This window comes from Hylobates moloch, unplaced genomic scaffold (genome assembly GCF_009828535.3).
Source record: "Hylobates moloch isolate HMO894 unplaced genomic scaffold, HMol_V3 SCAFFOLD_9, whole genome shotgun sequence".
Classification (NCBI taxonomy): domain Eukaryota; kingdom Metazoa; phylum Chordata; class Mammalia; order Primates; family Hylobatidae; genus Hylobates; species Hylobates moloch.
The window spans coordinates 104823632-104839117 of record NW_026652284.1 but is presented as its reverse complement, the minus strand read 5'-3'; the positions used below and the strand labels follow the sequence as shown (position 1 = coordinate 104839117).

The 15486-nt window shown below is 43.9% G+C and overlaps 1 protein-coding gene across 4 annotated transcripts in view; it reads left to right on the top strand.

Annotated features, from left to right (window-relative positions):
* TATDN1 (TatD DNase domain containing 1) overlaps positions 1 to 15486 on the top strand; it is a 61660-nt gene that overhangs the window by 134 nt on the left and 46040 nt on the right. Inside the window, exon 1 of one of the 4 annotated variants that reach the window (XM_032760395.2) lies at positions 11 to 76. The exons of the other annotated variants lie outside the window; for them this stretch is intronic. The gene's annotated coding sequence lies outside the window, so the exon portion shown is untranslated. Of the gene's footprint in view, positions 1 to 10; positions 77 to 15486 lie in introns of those variants that run through there. 4 annotated transcript variants of the gene reach the window in all.

The window sequence follows — 15486 nt, the reverse complement described above, 5'->3', positions numbered from 1 at the left end:
CCCTTGGGTCTTTCTGACTTGTCCCTGGCGTCGGTCACCAAGGTCACAGGACCCAGGAATTGCGCCCTCCGGCTTTGTAAGAGTTGAAAGGGCCGCTCAGTGGAAGAGGGCGCGGGGAGGTTTCTGGGTGCTGGTAATGTTCTGGTTCTTGATCTAGGTTCTGGATTCACGAGAGTGTATTTATTTGTAAAAATTAGCAAGCCGTACAGTTATGATTTTTGTGCTCTTTTTAACATCTGTAATGTATTCAGTTTTTTAAAAAGAAAACTCCAAGAAGGCCAATCACTGTTTCCATTCATCCCACGTGCACCTCCCGGCCCTTCCCCTCTACCTCGGCGGAGAGGATGACCGATTCTGGGGACCAATTCACTCAACCATTCATTCGTTCATATCATAGTTAGTGAGCGCCTCATGTGGGCCTGGCACTGGCCTAGGAACAGAGGGCACAAATTTCCCAGTTGTTCTGTCGTCACCATCTGGTGGAGAAACTAGAAAACACAAGTAGTGGGGAGAAAAACAAACTGTACTTGGCAAGTACAATGATCCAGTCAGCATCAGTAGAACAAGAGAGGGAGAATGCTGCCGGGATTTAAATGGGCATGATCCTCATCTTTGTGGGGTTTCCAGCTACTTGAAGGTGGGAAATGACAGTGATCACACCTCTGCTTTAGCAAGGTAATCCTGATAGCTATTATGTAGGTTTTGTGGGAAATAGGGAGAGGTAGGGAAGCATTTCAAGAGCTTAAACTAGGGTAATGGAAAAGAGAGAGAAATGGAAGAGATGTGTGCAGCATTTAGCAGCTCAGTGTTCATGGCCGGTAGTAGAGAGTGAACAAAGATGACTCAGGGTTTGGAAAAATACTTAAATATGAAATGGAAGCATGACTAGTTTGGCGGTGAGGAGAGGTACCCAGGTCCATTTGGATTAGGTTAAGTTTGAGATAATTATAGGACATCCAGGTAGAGATATCTGGGCAGTTGAGAATGTGGTCTGGCAATCAAGAGATTAGGATTATACATTTAGATCTGAGAGTTATTTAAGCAGTATTTTTTTTTTCAAAGACGTTGTGCTAAGTCCTGTGGAACTGTAAAATCTAGTGGTGCAGTTTTCAGACTGGAGACCTAAGGCCTATGTACTGTACAGTCAAAAGCAAATGCAGGGGAGAATATGTTAAGTGCCAGGAAAAAGGTTTTGAAATTGCTGTGGGAAAGCCTGGAGTAGGGGTTTGGGGAGGGGTTCTCAAATAAGACATTGCCGTGTCTTAGCCTTTCCATCCTAACCTTTGATATAATTGATGAGGGAGATGGAATAAAGAGCCATGAAGTACTCCATAAAGAAAGGCCACATAACTTTTTAAAAGTGTGTTTATGTTATACAACCAAATCCCTGCCTCAAGTTAATGTCTTAAATCCATTCTCCATGTAGACTCCATTTTGGTGTATCTAAAAATCAAACAGCTAAATGTTTCTTTTGCTTCACATCTTTCATTTACTCTCCTCAGGATAGCCTAAATGCTTTCACACCATACAAAGCATGGTCCAGCCCTGCCCACTTTTCTAGCCCATCCCTGGGCTGCTCTATAAACACTTGTGCATGCTGTTTGTTACCTCTGACAAGGTTTTAGAGTGGGAATTTGGGGCCAAAATATTCCCTCTGCCTACCAACTATCCTGTTGCCTGTCTACCTACTTACTCCTTAAAACTTATACCACATTATTTATAATTAAATATGAGTCTGCCTTTCCCACTAGATCAAACTCTTAAGACAGATACTGGTATGGCATTTATATTTTTTTCCTAGGGGCGTAGTACAATGACTGTTTGGGAAAGTACGAATGAGTGGCTTTAGTGCTAAGGTGATAAGAAAATTAGTAAAGGGATTAGCACCAGATAAAATAAGCAAGAAAAGACTTCTTAAAGAAGATGACTTTATTGGAATAAATTTTTTTCTGCATGGTCTCCCCACTCTCCTAAAGTAACCATATTAAAAGTTTATAGCCTTCCCTAATTTGTAATAGATTGTTATACAGATTCATAAAAATACAGCATATCAAGGTTTTTTTTTCCTTTTTGAAACAGAAATGAGATCATATTATGCATTCTATCCTTGGTATATGACTTACTCTGATATTTAATCTTTCAGTTTGTGTCATTTAAAAAATTCTGCCCATGAATCGCTAGACTAATTTCTTAGCCTAATAATGAGTTCTGAACAATACTTTGAAAAACACCATATTAAATCCCTGGAAGATTGGTCCACGAACAAGCTTCACATGGGACAATTGCATGAAAAATTAAACCAATTTTATGAAAATTACCTTAGATTTTGGTTTAAGACAGCTGACCATTGTCATTCTTTCTACATTTCTCTCTTTTCTACTTGCATAACAAGTGGCTGCCCCTTAGAACTATACCCCAACAGTGGGGGTTTTTGTTTGTTTTGAGACAGGTTCTTGCTCTGTCACCTAGGCTGGAGTACAGCGGCTTAGATCATGGCTCCAGCATTGACCTCCTAGGCTCAAGTGATCTTCCTGCCTCATCCTCCCAAGTAGCTGAGACTAGAGGTGCTCACCACCACACCAGGCTAATTTTTTTTTGTAGACCACTGTGTCTTGCTATGTTGCTCAGGCTGGTCTTGAATTGCTGGCATTAAGCAGTCCTTCCACCTCCGCCTCCCAAAGTTCTGGGATTACACGTGGAGCCACTGGCCAGCATGAGAATTTCTTTAGCCCAGCTGATACTCTCTTTTCTTTCTCCACAAGTGGAATTCTATTCCCTGGGTGTTATTTACAAACTCTTCCACTCTCAAAAATACTTATACCTGCAACTATTAAATGCCAAAATCTCTACTGCATTGATCTTAGACTACACAGTACACCAAAAAATGAGAAATATCTGTGCAAGAAGAAAATGCAAAATACAAACAACAGTGAAAATAAAAACATCATATTCCATTCCTGATATAGTTTAGATATTTGTCCTCTCCAAATCTCATGTTGAAATTTGCTCTCCAACGTTGAGGTGGTCCAGTGGGAGGTGTTTGGGTCACTTCCCACCATCCATCTCATGGGGGTGGATCCCTCATGAAAGGCTTGATGGCCTCCCTGTGGTAATGAGTTCACACTGGCTCCCCTTCCCTTTCCACCAGGATTGGAAGCTTCCTGAGATCCTCCCAAAAGCAGATGCTGGTGTCATGCATCTCATACAACCTGCAGAACCATGAGCCAAATAAACCTCTTTTCTTTATAAATCACCCAGTCTCAGATATTCCTTTATAGCAATGCAAAAGCAGATTAATACAGTTCCTCCAAATCACACATAACACCTCCATGTCTATCTTTCCAGATCTTCTGTAGGCATACCAAACAAAATAAGATCATACTGAGGCTACTCCTTTGTACTCTGCTTTTTTCAATCACAGTCTCCACCTTTCCGTTTCAGGGAATGTTCATCTTAACTAATACCAAAATCATACTCAAATTTTTCCTGTTGTTCCAAAAATGTCCCTTGGTGGTCCTGTCCAAAATAGTATCCCATTTAGAGCCACACATTTGGTTGTTCCTTAAGTTTTTAAATCAAGTGCAGAGGTTTGCCAACTTTTTCTTTAAAGGGCCATATAGTAAATATTTTAGACTTTGAGGGCCACATGATCTCTATTGCAGCTATTCAACTCTGCCCTTGTGTGTACTGTGATGTAATAATAAATACATATGTGTTCTCTGCTCCCATTTCTTTGTTCACAACTCCTGAAACCCTTGGAATCTCCTAAGTGCTAAGTGTCTTTTTGTATGCTACTAAGATGACTGATGATTGGGGGCTCCTGGATAGCCTCAGGATGGGGGTTTGCCTAGGAAAACCAATCATGTGATTAGATAGTTGGAAGTTTCAGTCCCTCCCACCCACTCCCACCTCTGGGGAAGGGGAGAGGAACTGAAGGTTGAGTTGTTCACTAATGGCCAGTGATTTAATCAATCATACCTACATGGTGAAGCCTCTATAAAAACCCATACATGTCTCTATGTGTCTCTTGCACATGGCCATTTTTGGATTGCATCTGTTTATAATGAATGGGTAATAAGTAAAATGCTTTCCTGAGTTCCGTGAGCTGCTCTAGCAAATGATCAAACCTGAAAAGGGGGTTGTGGGAACCTCTTATTGTAGCCAAGTTAGACAAGTTGTGGGTAACCTGGGAACCTACTGCTTGTAATTGGTATCTGAAATGGGGAGAGTCTTGTGGGACTGAGCCTTTGACCTCTGCTGTCTGATATTATATCCAGGTAGATAGTGTGAGAATTGAGTTAAATTGTAGGTCACCCAGCTGGTGTCAGAGAATTGGTTGTTGGGAGAGGAAACCCCCACACATACCTGACATCAGAAGTGAATCCTTACGCCTGTAATCCAAGCACTTTGGGAGGCCAAGGCGGGAGGACTGCTTGAGCCCGGGAGTTCAAGACCAGCCTGGGCAACAAAGTGAGACCCCATTTCTACTTTAAAAAAAAAAAAATTCAGAGTATCATGAGTATGAGAATACAGTAGGAGAAAGCAGTTTGCGTTTTTTCCTATCTCACACCTTGTCATTCAAAAGCAGGTGATAGACAGTATGTAAATAGGTGTGGCCATGTTCCAGTAAAACTTATGGTCACTGAAACTTGAAGTTCTTATAATTTTGATGTGTCACAAAATACTCTTTTGATTTTCTTCAACTATTTAGAAATGTAAAGTCATTCTTAGCTTAGAGGCAAACAAAAGTAGGCAGTGGCTTGTGGGCCTTAGTTTACCAACCCCTTGATCTAGCGCATTTCTTTTTTTTTTTTGAGACGGAGTCTCACTCCGTCGCCCGGGCTGGAGTGTAGTGGCGCGATCTGGGCTCAGTGCAAGCTCTGCCTCCCAAGTTCACGCCATTCTCCTGCCTCAACCTCCCAAGTAGCTGGGACTACAGGTGCCCGCCACCATACCCAGCTAATTTTTTGTATTTTTAGTAGAGATGGGGTTTCACCATGTTAGCCAGGGTGGTCTCGATCTCCTGACCTCGTGATCCACCCGCCTCGGCCTCCCAAAGTGCTGGGATTATAGGCATGAGCCACTGCTCCCAGCCGCACATTTCTTTTTTTAATGTCACTGACTTGCCAAAGCAACTGGGCTGGTTGTCCCTGTGAAATAAAAATAAAATTCTAAGCCCCCTAAACTGGCTGAGCAGACCAAGTAGACCCCAGAAAAACATGAAAAACTAAGATTTCCAAACATGACAAGATGGGGGGTTGGTCCTGGTCTCCTTCCTTACTAACCAATATCAGACTTTTTTCCTAAAAGTTAAACAGAAACCAGCCCTGGAAAAACCAAGATTGGAAGACTTGCTCCTCTGCTGACTTCAGCCAACTGCCTGACATTGTGACCAGCTCCCCTCCTTTTTTGCAGTTTCACCATGACAGCTGACCAGTTTCACGAGGCATTCCTTCCTCTACTGAGGGCAGTTGCCACCCCCTCAGGCCTCATCAAGGCTACCAAAAAAATACTCCTGTGATCCCCTCTCATTGTATATGTTTCTCATTCGATTTAGGCCCTTTGCACCATCCCCCCACTCAGAATCTTTAAGCCAGTTGATTGACCTCCTATGAGATACTTTTCTCCTCCTCTTCTAATCTAACCATAATTTACCGTAAACTCCTTAATGTAGCTACCGTTTTGCCTTTTTTTTTTTTTTTTTTTTTTTTTTTTTTGAGATGGAGTCTCACTCTGTTGCCTGGGCTGGAGTGCAGTGGCACCATCTCGGCTCACTGCAAGCTCCGCCTCCCAGATTCACGCCATTCTCCTGCCTCGGCCTCCCGAGTAGCTGGGACTACAGGCGCCTGCCACCACGCCCGGCTAATTTTTTGTATTTTTAGTAGAGACAGGGATTTATCGTGTTAGCCAGGACGGTCTCGATCTCCTGACCTCCTAATCTGCCCGCCTTGGCCTCCTAAAGTGCAGGGATTACAGGCATGAGCCACTGCGCGCAGCCCTGTTTTGCCTTTAATAGGAGATTAAAGCACCCAAAGACTGCGTTGTCTTTACAGACACCTTTCTCTCACCTCATATAGACTTAAGGGAGACCCCCTTACCCACTAATGGATTCTTTCTCAAAAATTCTGCTGGCTTCCATTATGTAGCCTATGTGGTGGTCTCTCTGATGGGAACCACTGAATCAGGCCCCCAGCCAACTGCCTGATCTGCCCAACAAGCAGAATTAGCATCCCCTCGCTTGGGCTTGCCTACTGGCAGGGATGAAACGGTTAATATTTATACAGACAGCACGTATGTCTTTGGAGTTGCCCGTGATTTTGGCATGCTCTAGAAACAGAGGATTTTTTTACTTCCTCTGGACAACCTATTAAGAACAAAGACTAGGCTGGGTGCAGTGGCTCACGCCTGTAATCCTAGCACTTTGGGAAGCCAAGGCAAGTGGATCACTTGAGGTCAGGAGTTTGAGACCAGCCTGACCAACATGGTGAAACCTCATCTGTATGAAAAACACAAAAATTAGCCAGACATGGTGGCATGCACCTGTAATCCCAGCTACGTGGGAGGCTGAGACAAGAGAATCACTTGAGCCTGGGAGGTGGAGGTTGCGGTGAGCTGAGATCGCACCACTGCACTCCAGCCTGGGCGACAGAGGAAGACTCTATCTCAGAAAAACAAAAACAAGAGACTGTTTTGTTTCTCTTAGATGCCATTCAGGCTCATTGAGCCCTAGCCGTTATCATAGTCCAGGGACATTTCTCTGACAAGACAGAAGAGAGCGAAGGCAACCACCTAGTGGATGCAGCAGCTAAAGCTGCCACCCAGCAAGTTGCTCCTTCCGGAGTTACATGTACTCAACCCACTCCTCCTCCTCCTCCCCCTCCCCACCCCTCCTTGCTCTTCCTTCTTCCTTGCTCCCCTCCCCATCTGAAGACCTTTCCAGACTCATTTTCACAAAAGACAGTCTTGGAGTCTGGAAGAGGGAAATGGATGAAACAAAATTGCACTTGCAATCCCCAGACAAAATTACAGGAAGGTCCAAATGGACATCCAGTCCTACCCAGCACCCTGCAAAGACAAACAACCTTCATACATAATCTGACCCATTGGAATCCAGACAAAATGACTCAGCAGGGTAGACAGTACTGTATGGTGGCTCTCTCCAGCTCTTGCCCCTCAGCTATATAAACTTTGCCATATCTACCCTCAGTATAACCCAGGTGAACTGAAGCTCCCTCCAGGACAGTTTCCTCTCCCCAGGGTCCCTTAAGCATGTGACAACTTGATTTCATTTAGTTACCACCATCCCACAGATTAAATTTTGTTCTTCTAATGGTTGACATGTATTCTCATTGAGGTAGGTCTTTCACCTGTAAACAAGCAACAGCTATGGTGGTGGCCAAAATGCTGCTTCAGAAAAACCATTCCTATCTAGGGTGTTCCCACTGAATTCCACAGCGACAGAGGCACTCGTTTTACCTGCCAAATACTAGAACAAGTTTTTAAAATCTGCCCTTTTACAGCACTTTCACTGTGCCTACTACCCCCAGTCCTCTGGGCTAGTTGAACAGTCTAATGGGATCATTGAAAGCCAGCTGGCAGAGTTACAGAAACTCAACCTGTCCTTGCCTGAAGCTCTCCCAGTAGCGTTACTGATTCTGCAGTCCACTCCCACCAGTAAATGTCAGTTCTCCCCTTTTGAAATTGTTATTGGTTGGTCTGTGCACTTAGACCAGGAAATATTTTCTCCTGCCCAATTATAGGAGGGAACTTTAGGCTTATTGCCAGGGGCTTGTTAAAGCTATAAAGATCAATCACTGCAGGTTGTAGAATCTTTTTACAGCTTCCCGTCAGGCTATAAACTCCAGTATTACCACCTCCAGCTTGGTGATGACAAGTAATGGAAGAGACATCAGTTAAAATACTTCCTCCAGCCTACTGATGGGTGCTATTGTGCTGCTAAGTTACAGAGATTGACTCCTGGTCGCACATGTCTCATCTGAAAACAACCCTTGCTGAATCTTGGAAGTTGGTGCCAGTCTCTACACGAGACTTCAGTTAACCAGAGCCTCATCTTTAGACCCAGAAAAAGGCAATAGTCAACATAAACTGCTTTCGTGAGACCCAGGGCCAGGACTGTATTCAAAGACACTGGGTCTCATTTAATAATTTGCCTCTATCTAAATTAATAGAATTTGATCCATGCCTTTCTACTAGATGACTTCAATGTTTAGCTACCCGTATGCTTCCTCTTCCTGTCTTTATCAGAACTGAGCAGGGCTTATGCCCTCCACTCCTGAGGACATCATTGCTCTGTTCCTATAGTGAGGTGTTCTCTTACTTAAGGACAGTCCCTAAAGTTGTCAGATAATCCCCTTGGATTTGTATGGGATTGATGGTTTTTCCCTTGGTTCAGTTTTCTGAATTGTTAAATGGCTGTTCCCTCCATTCCTTTTACTCTCATACCCGTACTGTCCCCTTTCCCTCTCTGTGATTGTCCCTCTGTCTTGTCTCAATGCAGAGAATGGCATGATAACACTTTAGTTAAGCTGTCCCAAATGTTGCTGTAGAAGGAAACCTATTGGATTGCTGGATTTGCCAACAACTTCCCTGATCCATTAATAATAGATATGTGCCATGGGTAATATCTGTCATTGACTTCTCAGATGTCCCTAATGTCACCACTTACCCAGACCAACCCCTTTTCCTGTTGACTTTCTAGGTCCAATTGCTTCAAAGCCCAGATATTGTCACCCCTTGTTTTGATTTGTCCCGTGTTTTTAACATTGGAAACCCATTCTTTACCATGGGACCTTCTTTGTTGTTGTTGTTGTTGTTCTTTGGGTTTTTTATGTTTTTTTGAGAGTGAATTTTCCTCTGTTATCCAGGCTGGAGTGCAGTGGTGAGATCTCTCCTGCCTCAGCATCCCAAGAGCTGGGATTACAGGCACCTGCCACCATGCCCAGCTAATTTTTGTATTTTTAGTAGAGACTGGATTTCACTGGTTGGCCAGGCTGGTCGTAAACTCCTGACCTCAAGTGATCCACCTGCCTCAGCTTCCCAGAGTGCTGGGATTACAGACGTGAGCCACTGCACCCGGCCTACCATGGGACCTTCTTGACCTATGATCTACTGGATAGACAAGTGTCATCTACATCAGATAAATAAAGTTAAAAATATATCCCTACAGTGCCCACCATATTTACATTTAACATAAGTGAGTGGATTCTGGAAAGCTTGCAAGAGAAATGGCCCGTGGTTTAGTTTGGTGATGTCAGCACTCCTCATGAATGCATCTGCTAATTAAGACACCCTCAGGAGTATCACTTGTGCCCCCCATTCAGGCTCTGTGTTTGTATGTGGCATAGGGTCTGATCCACCTGCACAGCTTTGGGCACACTGTTGTCTCGGCAGCCTACAGTTAGAAGGTTCATGCTTGCTGGGATATTTTGTAAACTCCCATATCCTTAACACAAACTTACAGAAGGACCCCCTTTCTCTCCATTATTAAACTAAAAGGTCTATGTTGGCAGGGTATGAAAATGATACAGATGAAAGCATCCTGGGAATATTAATTCCGAGTGTTGGGATTTATGTCAGTAAGGATATGATTTGAAAAGTCTCTGCCGCTATTAGTCAGATTGTTGCGGGATTTAGGAGTGTGAGAGAGACCTCGGGTTGAAACAGGAGAATCTTCTATCGAGTGCACTCAGGCCCAGCAGACTGAGGTCCAAAGACTGAGCCCGAAACAAAGACAGCACTTGACTTTTATACACACTTCACAAGAGGGGGTGGGCTAGCTTGAAGCAAGCTTACAGTGGTGTGAAAGCAGGGATACAGAGGCAGGACAAACTCAGGATTGCTCATGACTGTTGCCAAGCAACCCAGGTGCCCGTTATCTAGGTTTGCCTAGGCACGGGCTTATCCCATAACCTTCGCTCTGGTGCCCAGGCAGCTGTAGTTCAGGCCTACTCAGGCTTCTCGTGACCTTTGTTGTACTTCTTAGATAAAACAGAATACTTGAAGTTACTAGTTACGGAGAACAAGAATCTATAAACTCATACCATAAAACAAAGGAAAATTTGTTTTTCTTCTCCCTATGTTGAGGGAGTGCTGGGAGAGTCTCCAGAACACATTAGATACTATTTTCAAGACTTTTCCTGGGTCTGGGGTTTGCCTGTTGCTGCCTCTGGGACAAGTCAGTCTAATACAGGAAAACTTATTTCTCTATCTTTTAAATTTTATTTTTCTTTAATTTCCCACCTTAAGGTAGCTGCAGACGCTGCAAAAAGCCTTGTAGCTCAACAAAAGTCTCTAAACTCCTTGGCTCAAGTAGTACTAGATAATAAAATTGCTGTGGATTTTCTCCTAGCCAAACAAGGAGTTGTTTGGCCCGTACCTCCTGTTACATTAAGTACTTCAGGTGAAATAGAAACTGTTAGATGCCGGGCGCAGTGGCTCACGCCTGTAATCCCAGCACTCTGGGAGGCTGAGGTGGGCAGATCACAAGGTCAGGAGATCGAGACCATCCTGGCTAACATGGTGAAACCCCGTCTCTACTAAAAATACAAAAAATTAGCCGGGTGTGGCGGCAGGCACCTGTAGTCTCAGCTACTCGGGAGGCCGAGGCAGGAGAATGGCGTGAATCTGGGAGGCAAAGCTTGTAGCAAGCCGAGATGGCACCACTGCACTCCAGCCTAGGCGACAGAGCAAGACTCCGTCTCAAAAAAAAAAACAAAAAAACAAAAGACACTGTTAGAGAGACTATCCAAACAAGCTTAAATGGTTACAAGAGCTATGAACTACTAATCTCCTCAATGATCTATGTAGTTGGCTTCCAGCTGGCCTGGGAAATCCCTTTCAAGCTGCTAAGTGTTTGTCATATTCATAGTCTCCATCATACTTTCTTTCTTAACATTTAAATTACTTATGATAGGACTGCAAGAAGTCCCCTGTTAAAACCAGAATTATGATGGCTCAGTGCATAGAACTTACAGGCAAGTTAATTTGGTAGCCATTCCTTTTGGCTCTTATATCTCTTATACCTTACAGGTTAATGAGTGCCTGCCATCTCTGTATTCCTGCCTGATCTAGGATGTCCAGTTGGCTATCGTAGGGATGGATCTGGGACAGGTAGCCACACCACCCTGGCAATGACATGGGACAAAATAAAGATTTGGCTATTGGTGCTGCCTGCAGCAGATCGTGGCTACAATGGGGAAACATGAAATAAGTAAATTTCTAAGCACCCCCCTGCCCCACCTGACTGACTGGATGGACACTACCTTGGCCAAGGAAAACTTTGAAAGCTCAGTTTTCCAGCCATGATAAGATGAGAGATTGGTCACACCTCAGTACACCCCCTTCCTCACTCACCAATACCACACTTTTTTTGTAAGCGTTAAATAGAAACCAGCCCTGGAACAGAAACAAGACTCACTCCTCTGCTGACTTCAGCCAACCATCTGACACCACAGCCAGACTCCCCTTTTTTGTGGTTTCGACACGATAGCTGACTAGTTTCACCGCGCATTCCTTCCTGACAAATGACCACCAGTCACAGACTAGTTCTGGCTGGTTTACTCAGGCTGTGCACCTTTTGACATATAAAGCTTAATTTTACTGTATTTTAATGTTAAGTCTCCACCCCAAAGTGAACATGGGGTTTGTGTAATATGTATGTTTGCTTATCATACATGCATGAGTCCACCTTTCATGAATATACATAACTCCTCCTATAACCTGTTAAATATGTACGTTAGCCAGCCCATTTAGTGTAAAACTCCTGTTCCCCACTTCTTCCCTTGAAATGATTGCTTTTGTTCTGAGCCTAAGGCTCAGCTTCCCAGCCTGCAAGTTGCACCTCAATATAAGAAATAAAGCTCTTCCCTAATGTATAGATCTCATGATTTTAAGTCAACACCCTACAGAAAGTCCTATCTCCTGGCTTTGTCTGTTTGCTAAATAGTAGTGTCATTGAGCTTGTTCTCTAATCCCCTGTATTTGCTATAAACTCGGGGTTATATCTAAAGACTAGCAATATGTAAAAAAACAAATTGTGCCCTATTTGCTGTCCCTTTGTATCCCTAGATCATAGGTAACAGTAATGTGACACGATTCAGTGAACCCAAACACTGAGGCTTCAACTTAAGAGCTGTGGTTTTCTCCTGGTTACCAACAGTGCCGTTTTCTACTCTTACTTTGTTTTGAAAACGAAAACTCAATATTTGAAGAACTCTTAAATAATAAAGTAGGTGCTGCTTTTCAAGCCAGCTATTTGAAGAAAATTAATGAAAAAGAAACATTACTGATCTATATAGGGTGACATGCTACTGAATGTATGAATCCTTCAGTTTTCTGCCCTAATTGAAAGAAGTAATTTTCCACTTTGCCTTGTTTGTCTTTGTTGTTCCCTCCCACTCGTATCTCTTACTTTCTTAGCTTTTCAAGCTACTTACTATCTTTAGCTGGATCTGGCTAGACATTGGTTTTCATACAGTATTTGTCTACTTTGTTTGAGTTTACATGCCAATAGGCATACGTCTAATACAAGACTTTTAATTTAAAAGATACTATTGTCAACCTCAAATAACCAAAAAGGTCAGAATCTAGTTTACAGAGTTTATTCAAGCACAGCAGTTGAGGACTGCAGCCCAGGACACACTTCCAAGTTGCCCTGGGGAGTGCTCCAGAGAACAAAAGAGAGGCTCAAATTTTTAAAGGACAAATCAAAAGCGGGGGAGGGGCGGTTACAAAAATTGTTAATCAGGGATTCTCATTGGTTTCCAGAAATAACATTGGTTAGCGATTGGCAATGTATTGTTGAACTGTAGGGTGTATGGCATTTTAGGACCACTTGGCGTCAGTCTAGAGCCCACATAGCAAGTGGCTTCAAGAAGTAATTTAGCTCAAAGGGGAGTGAGCTTGGACTGCTGTGAACATTTTAAATGCCTTTCTGGGCCTGATAATTTAAAGGTGCTTGCATTTCTCAGATACAAGGTTTTTGTTTCTCACTATCCCTTAACATAGATAAGAACATTTTGAATAAATTAAATAAATAGGATTTTGAGCGGCTTTGTTTTCATGATTACATCATGAGTCTTAATGTTCAAAACATACTGACTCACATTTGGCTATTTGATAATGCATTCTTGGATCGGGATCCTTAAACACTTAAGGTGGTGTGACAGTATGGCTAAAGCTGATTCAAATTCCATTTGTTGTTGGCATGTTACAGTGTTTGTAATAACAGTGGTCCCAGTTACATGTTAATAGGACTTTTAATTTGCAAAATGCTTTCATATTCATTTTTGGTTTTGAGCCACATTTTGTTGCTGGAAGGAGAAAGTTTATGCCCGCCCTACTAGTGAGAAAACTGAGGCTCAGAAAGACTCACTTATTTGTTGCGGGTGAGCTGTGACTATCTGGGCCAGCAGTGCGAGGGTACAAGAATTTACCAAGACTGGCCGGGCATGGTGCCTCATGCCTGTAATCCCAGCCTTTTGGGAGGCCAAGGTGGGTGGAGCTCCTGAGGTCGGGAGTTCAAGACCAGCCTGTCCAACATGGCAAAACCCTGTCTCTACTAAAAATACAAAAAATCAGCTGGGTGTGGTGGTGGGCGCCTATAATCCCAGCTACTTGGGAGGCTGAGACAGGAGAATTGCTTGAACCCGGGAGGTGGAGGTTGCAGTGAGCCGAGATTGTGCCACTGCACTGTAGCCTGGGCGATAGGGTGAGACTCCATCTTAAAAAGAAAAAAAAAAAAAAGACTATGATGATGCCAAAGTGTGGAAGGATGGTGGGTGGTCAGCTGCGATTACCACTGTCTACATCTGCATGGCCTTTAAGCGCGTCTCACTGCACTTGGGTCAAGGGACTTTTGAAGGAGTCTTCCTGCATTTCTGTCTGCCCAGATAAACCCAGAGACTATACTGGGACATAGGACCTGCTTCCCTCATCAGCCAGGACCTATAGACCTGACTCATCTGTCATTTCCCCCATCCCAAATCTCAAATCCCCAAGCAGAATATCCTGTCACTCTGGCCTGCCTTCAGCAAAAATCCATCAAGTTGAGTAAACCCAGAATCTTCCCTCACCTTTGATGTTTCCTCTTAGTAATTTTTCTTTTTTTTTTTATTAATTTTTTTTTTGCACACAAAACAATAAACATTTTCTAAAAATACATACAAACAAAAAGATGCGTATCAAACATATTAGGAAGGTTGCACATGGGAAGACGGGGAATAGAAATGGGGAGTGGGAATTAAAGAAAATGAATGAGAGAGGGACTTTGTATGGATCAATGATAATAACTCAATCCTCTATTTGACAAGAAGGAGAAGGAAGAGGAAGGAAAAGAAAGTGGGATAAAGGATCAGAAAGGGAGGAAAATAGAAAAAATTAGAGTATGACTCCAGGGTAGACCTGTTTTGTTGTCGCTGGGTTGGTTGGTTGGTTTGTCTGTTGTATTTTTCATATGTTTCGCCATGTTGGCCAGGCTGGTCTCGAACTCCTAGCCTGAAGTGATCAACCCGCCTCGGCCTCCCAGAGTGCCGGGACTACAGGCGTGAGCCACCACGTCCAGCCCCCACATTGCTTCTGGCCTCCGTGGTAGACCTCCCAGATGGGGTGGTCGGGCAGAGGCGCTCCCCACATCCCAGACGGGGCAGCCGGGCAGAGGCGCTCCTCACTTCCCAGACGGGGCGGCCGGGCAGAGGCACTCCTCACTTCTTCCCAGACGGGGCGGCCGGGCAGAGGCACTCCTCACTTCTTCCCAGACGGGGCGGCCAGGCAGAGGCGCTCCTCACTTCTTCCCAGACGGGGCGGCCGGGCAGAGGCGCTCCTCACTACCCAGACGATGGGTGGCCGGGCAGAGGCGCTCCTCACTTCCCTATTGTTTCAAATGCCTGGAATACTCTGTTCACTGTCTCTTAAATTTTCTAAACTCCCATTCAGTTTCAAGGTATGTCTTATTGGTGGAGCAGACATTCCTGGGGACCAACTTGGCAGAAATTAGAATGAGAACATACCAAGAAGCTAAAACTTGGCAGAAATAATGTAGGGAGTCTTGGTAATCAGCTGCCTACCACCACCGCAAATTTTGAGATTCTCCTCCTGCTAAAAGCTAAATGATATGTATTTTCAATAAGGGATGCATTTTTCTTCTTGCCTGTGACCAATCACAGTCTGATTTCATATCTTGTTGTTCCCCATGTTCCCTTATAGTCTACAGCAGAACAGAGCTTCCTGTTGCATCCAGTATTTTAAAGACAAGTGTCTGTACCATAGCTGAGTCTGGCGTCTTCTGACCCCTCCCTTCCTTACACTGTCTGCCCTCAGTATCAGCAGGAGATTGGTTCCAGGACCTCCTGCAGATACCAAAACCCTTGGATGTTCCAATCCCTTACATAAAATGGCATGGTGTTTGCCTGTAACCTGTGCGTATCCTCATGTATGCTTTAAATCATGTCTAGATTACTTAAAATACCT